Source organism: Medicago sativa, chromosome 4, assembly GCF_051527215.1.
Source record: "Medicago sativa cultivar Bolivia chromosome 4, Bolivia_mono, whole genome shotgun sequence".
In the NCBI taxonomy this organism is placed as follows: Eukaryota; Viridiplantae; Streptophyta; class Magnoliopsida; order Fabales; family Fabaceae; genus Medicago; species Medicago sativa.
The window spans coordinates 13897056-13903060 of NC_140752.1; positions in this window are offsets into that span (position 1 = coordinate 13897056).

Sequence of the window (6005 nt, forward strand, 5' to 3'; positions counted from 1 at the left end):
AGGGTTGAATCTACTCTTTAATCACTTGCTTTGTGTTTCTCTCTATGAAATAGCTCTAACCTCTCTCTAGAAATGTATAAAATGTTTCAATGGAATAGTGAATAGTCCTAGAGAGAGGGAAAACTTGTATTTAAATGGGCTAAAAACGTGTAATCTCGCTTAAGCGAGATACATCTCGCTCAAGCGAGAAGCCTAAATATCCAATCATGGCCAATGAAGTCTTGCCACGTAGCCCTGCTCCTTGATGAAGTTGCATCTCGCGTAAGCGAGTTAGACCTCGCGTAAGCGAGGTTGCTTGAAACTTAAACCGCCTTAGAATCCTGCTTGAGCGACATGGAAGCGAGATGGAAAGCGAGATGCTCATCTGATCCCTGGAGAAATCTCGCGTAAGCGAGATTATCTCGCGTAAGCGAGTTTCTAAGATTGCACAAGCGACCTGGAAGCGAGTTGTAAGCGAATGTTTAGTTTCTCCCTGGAGGAATCTCGCGTAAGCGAGATGACCTCGCGTAAGCGAGATTTGCTTGGTTCACACAATTGAGTTTTGGTCCTTGCTTGTCATTTCCTGCATCAATTGGGTAGAATTAGGCATATAAAGCATAAATGGTATAATTACAACAATTGATTGCTTTTCCGTAGATAACTTGCATAACAAGTCACTAAAAATGCCTCTTTTTCCACATGAAATATATTACTTTTGAGCACTTATCAAACTCTCCCCAACTTAGCTTTTTGTTTGTCCTCAAACAAAAGAATAAAAAGGAAACTCACAAGGCTTTGGACAAGCTTTCTAGCACAGTACCAAGCAATTCAAATCAAATAAAAATTTTCAAGTGGTGATTCAAATGTGAATGCACCGGCAAGCCTGAAGTTCTCCATTATTCCTAGCACAACTATAAATGTGAAACAAGTCCTAAGCACAAAATACACATCATAAACTTCAAAGTATAAACATATCTATCTATGAACCACACCTAACACACTTCTTTGAAAGTAAATGCAATATAATGATAACAATGAATGAGGTAATGAACACACATCCAACAATCATGCTAACATACTATTTAAGTTAGGTGTCCATCCAAATATCATCTCAAAAAGCATAAAAGCATGGATCAAAAGGTCTTGCAAGGGTTATAACTTGGCCGGGCTACAAAAGAAATGTCATATGTGGGGCAGTTGATCAGAAAGCCTATCAAAGAGGAACATTCTTTGTAATTCAACTTGAAATTCAAAATCTTCCCTACCAAAAATTACAATCTTTGATGATTAACAATCAAAACAATAACCTTGACAACTTATTCTATTTTTGATTTTTCTTTCTTTTTCTTCTTTTTCTTTTCTTTTCTTTTCTTTTTCAAATGTACAACTTTTTCTTTGATTCAATGTTGTCAGGTTATTTTACAACTTCACCAGAACTTAACATATAATGCCTCCTTTTTCTCCCCAACTTGAATACAACAAAACTCTAATTGAATGTTCCCCTATCCTAAGGCAAGGGACAAAGTACAAAAAAGTTAAGGGTTCAACAAAGTAACATTATCAAAGTCCTATAAGATTCAACCATGAACTGGATTTTTGAAAAATTTCAGGCAAATTCAACAAGCATTGTGCTTATGAATATTGACAGTTCATGTTTGAGGACTTGATTCATTTAGCTCAGATTGGGGTATCAGATACTCACTCTTCTCACAGGTAGGCTTTATGTGGTCAAGTAGGTTACTCTCGATTCAAAAAGTGCCTTGATCCTTTCCATGCTTTCAAACAGTTCAAAATAATTATCAGATTTAACATAACTAAAACAAGTTAGACGATGATTATCGGTCTCCAGCATATATACAACAGATTGAAGCTACCTCACATTTAGGTTAAGTACTAAGTGGTTCAAAGATATTTATGTTTATGAAAAGACTTAAATGATCTATATTTTGTGCACAGTACAAATTTCACATTCATAGTAACACCTAGAATAACAGGAAACCAATACCTTGACATTGCGCTTTCTCACAATTCATATCATTATCACTCACCTGCTTTTGCTCAATAATTGGCTCCATGGAGCACTTTAAACTTTGATGTTCATGAGCAATTTTTCTTTTAACGAAACACAAGCAAGATTAATCAAAAATTTCATCCAAAGCAATAAGTTAAAAACCAAACAACAAGCTAAGCTATTTTAACCCAAAACGAAATTAAAATTAAACCAAAGTATTGAACACCCAAAACCGTGCTCAAAAAGTATAAATTCAAAAGCAATAAATTGTTCCAGTATAAAAATAAAAACATAAACTAAAAAGTCAAAGCAGAAGTCAAAGTAAACTAAGCATCAAAAGAATGCGGTCAGTGTGCCGCATCATCATCCATATCATCCTGAGACAGATGGACACTGGCTGTCCTCTCTGGATCATGAGCACCATGCAAGCTAGCAGTCCTATCTGGATCATGAGCACCATGCAAGCTAGCAGTCCTCTCCTGGGTGTGAGATGGTCCTGCTCCACTGCCCCCTCCTGGGTAAATTGGCCTGTCCCCAGGCCACATGCAAGAGTCATAGTACTGTGCTGGAGTGAACATGAAACACCCAGGGTCCATGTGAGCATCGTAAAGATGCGAGTAGATGCCCTGGTTGCTGCGGAAGATAGCAGCCTGCTGATCCATTATGTGATTCTCTCTCAGCTCCTGTGCCTGAGCTAACTGAAAGGCTTGCTGCTGCTGTGCCTGAGCTCTCTCAACTGCTCGCTGCTCATACTGAGCCATATATGCCTGAAAAGATGAAAAATCAAAAGTGGCTGACTGCTGAGGTGGTTGCATAGTCTGGTGAGGATCTTCATGCTCTGGAAAGTCCTCAGGTTGGGGTGCATCCTCAGGTTGGGGTACATCCTCGGGTTGGGGTACTTGAGAAGAAGAAGCAACACCCTTAGATAGTGCTCTAGAAATGTAACCCCGAATGTACTTGTCATCAATGGGAGATACCAGCTCTTCTGAAAAAGGCTCGGTGACTGGTACCTGATGGTGCCTAAGTAAGCCCATAATAAAGCCCGGAAAAGCGAGTCTGGTCTCTGGTCCTGCTACACCACCGAGAGCTACATGCTTCAGCTCTCTTGAAATAATTGCAGCCACATCCACTGCCCTTCCTTTGCAAATATGCCAAATCAGAGGAGGCATCACTTTCTTTGGAGTTGTGGTGACATGGCTTTTTGGCCAGACATTATGAACCAAGAACTTAAAAATAATACCAGCTTTTGGCCTCATATCAGAGAAAGCTGCCAAATTTCGGTTACCCGCTTTGGACTCAGTGTAAGTCCTTCCTGGGAGCAAAATTTCCCTCTCTATCTTACCAAGATTCCAATCAGCAGCCTCTTCTCTTTCCCCATAAGGACACAAGGCAGGTGTGTCAGGGTCATCGGACTCGGGTAAAGTGTAAGGTTTGCCTAGGTAATCATTAATAGCATCCCTATCGAAGCGGATGGTTTTTCCTCTCACCATGGTGGTATAGGAAAATGCAGCTTGCATTTCCTTAGCATCACAATCTGGTAAGGCATTTGCATAAAACTCACACAGAAGGTCCAGGTTGATTTTGGGGTATGGGTTAAGGAGTTTCTCCCATTTTCTCTCAGTGAAAACGGCTGCTATGTCAGCATACTCTCCCTCAGGGTTAATCCGGAAAATTTTATCATGCCAGGTTTTCTCTTTTTTCAGCTCGAGAAACCTGGCATAGGTTTTGTTGGATGTGTAAATGGTACGGTCCGGGTTTCTAGGTAAGGGTGCAGGACGGTTTACAACACCGGATGAGGAAGCAGTGGTTTTACGTTTCTTGGTTGGTTGATTTTTAGGGGCCATCTGCAAAACAACCAGAAAAACCATATACAGTATAGCAACAATTGATCAGCACAGTATGGTATCAAATGGAAGTACACAGATTAGATTAACACAAAAGTCAGAAAGAACAAGAAGGCACTGGGCTATCTCGCTTGCAACTCGCTTAAGCGAGGTCAGAAGCGAGATATTGAAGAAAAATCTGGGCAAAAATATGAAGTCTCGCTTAAGCGAGAAAATTAGTTAAGAACTTCGCTTAAGCGAGATTCTCCAGAACCTGCGAAAATCAACCCCAATTCCAGAATTTTCAACCAAACCCATAATATTTTCAACCAAAATTCAACCTCAATCCTCTACTCATAAAACCAACTCATGAAAAGAAACCAAAATCAAGACTTGTGTTCAACATTAAATCAAAACCCTTATTTTCCAAAGATTCCAAAATGGGTCAAAATTTACACAATTGAATGTTGAATAAAAACAGTGATGATTTTGATTCATTTTCATTGTTATGAACCTAAGGAAACAGTCTCTAGTCACAAACACCTACATCTAACCCTAGCCATTCTAAATTTGCATAAAGCATGAATTTTGAAATTGAAAAGCATGGCACAAAAATATAAATCAAACCTGTTGAAATGATGATGAATGAAGCAAGCAAATGATGATGAATGAAGAAATATGCAAGTGCTTGACTATGGTTGAATTGGTTTTGATTTTAGGGTTAAAGTTTGTGAAGAAAAGAAAAGTTTAGAGAGAATGGAGAAAAGGAAAGTTGGAAAACGTAAATGAGTGGAAATGAGTGGATGGGGGAGTGGTTAAGGGGAGTTAATCCCCTTGGAAACCGTTACCATTTTTGAATAAAAAAAAACTCATCTCGCTTGCGCGAGATAATCTCGCTTAAGCGAGATTTCTCCAGAACCAACAATTCGAAAATGCAACAATCTCGCTTAAGCGAGATTAACTTCGCTTGAGCGAGATTTCTCCAGATATGTTTCTTACTTTGCTTTGCTCATGAAATTATTCCTAAATGCATTAAAACATGAAAATACTTACAAAACTGGGTGTGACTCCCAGAAAGAGCTTGTTTTACGTCCTTAGCTTGACGCATTTTGAAGAAATCATGGCTCGATTAGTGAAATTGTCGTCAAACACCGATCAATTTCACCACCGAAGTAGGGCTTAAGCCTTTGCCCATTAACAGTCCAGTTGGCTTTGGTGACTGGGTCCTCAAGTTCCACAGCTCCGTACGGTTTGACCTCTTTAACCATGAAAGGTCCGGACCACTTAGACTTCAATTTGCCCGGAAACAACCTCAGTCTTGAATTGAAAAGTAATACCATTTGTCCCGGCATGAATTGTCTCAGAATGATCTTCTTGTCATGATACTTCTTGGTCCTTTCTTTGTAGAGCTTTGAAGATTCATAAGCTTGATTTCTCAATTCTTCAAGCTCATGCATTTGAACTTTTCTTCTTTCACCGGCTTTCTCTTGATCGAAGTTTAGGAACTTCAATGCCCAAAAGGCTTTATGTTCGAGCTCGACCGGTAAGTGACAAGATTTGCCATAAACCATTTGGAAAGGAGTGAGGCCTATAGGAGACTTGTATGCAGTCCTATATGCCCACAAAGCTTCATCAAGTTTAGCCGACCAATCCTTCCGAGATGTAGAGACCGTCTTCTCAAGTATGCGTTTGACCTCCCGGTTAGAAACTTCGGCTTGTCCATTCGTTTGCGGATGATACGGTGATGCTACTTTGTGCTTGACTCCATAATGATCTAGGGCCTTGGCAAGTTGTGTGTTGCAAAAGTGTGACCCTCCATCACTAATGAGAACTCTTGGTGTACCAAACCGGGTGAAAATATTCTTCTTTAGGAACTTCACCACCGTCTTGCTATCGGCTTTAGGCGATGCTACGGCTTCCACCCACTTTGACACATAATCAACAGCGACCAAGATGTACTCATTTGAATATGATGAAGGAAAAGGGCCAACAAAATCTATACCCCAACAATCAAACACTTCCACTTCAAGGATGAGTTGTAGAGGCATCTCATTTCTTTTTGACATTGATCCGGTTCTTTGGCATTCATCACAATACTTGCAATGTAAATTGGCATCTTTGAATAAAGTTGGCCAATAGAACCCGGATTGAAGTACCTTGGTGGCTGTTCTCTCCCCGTTGAAGTGACCTCC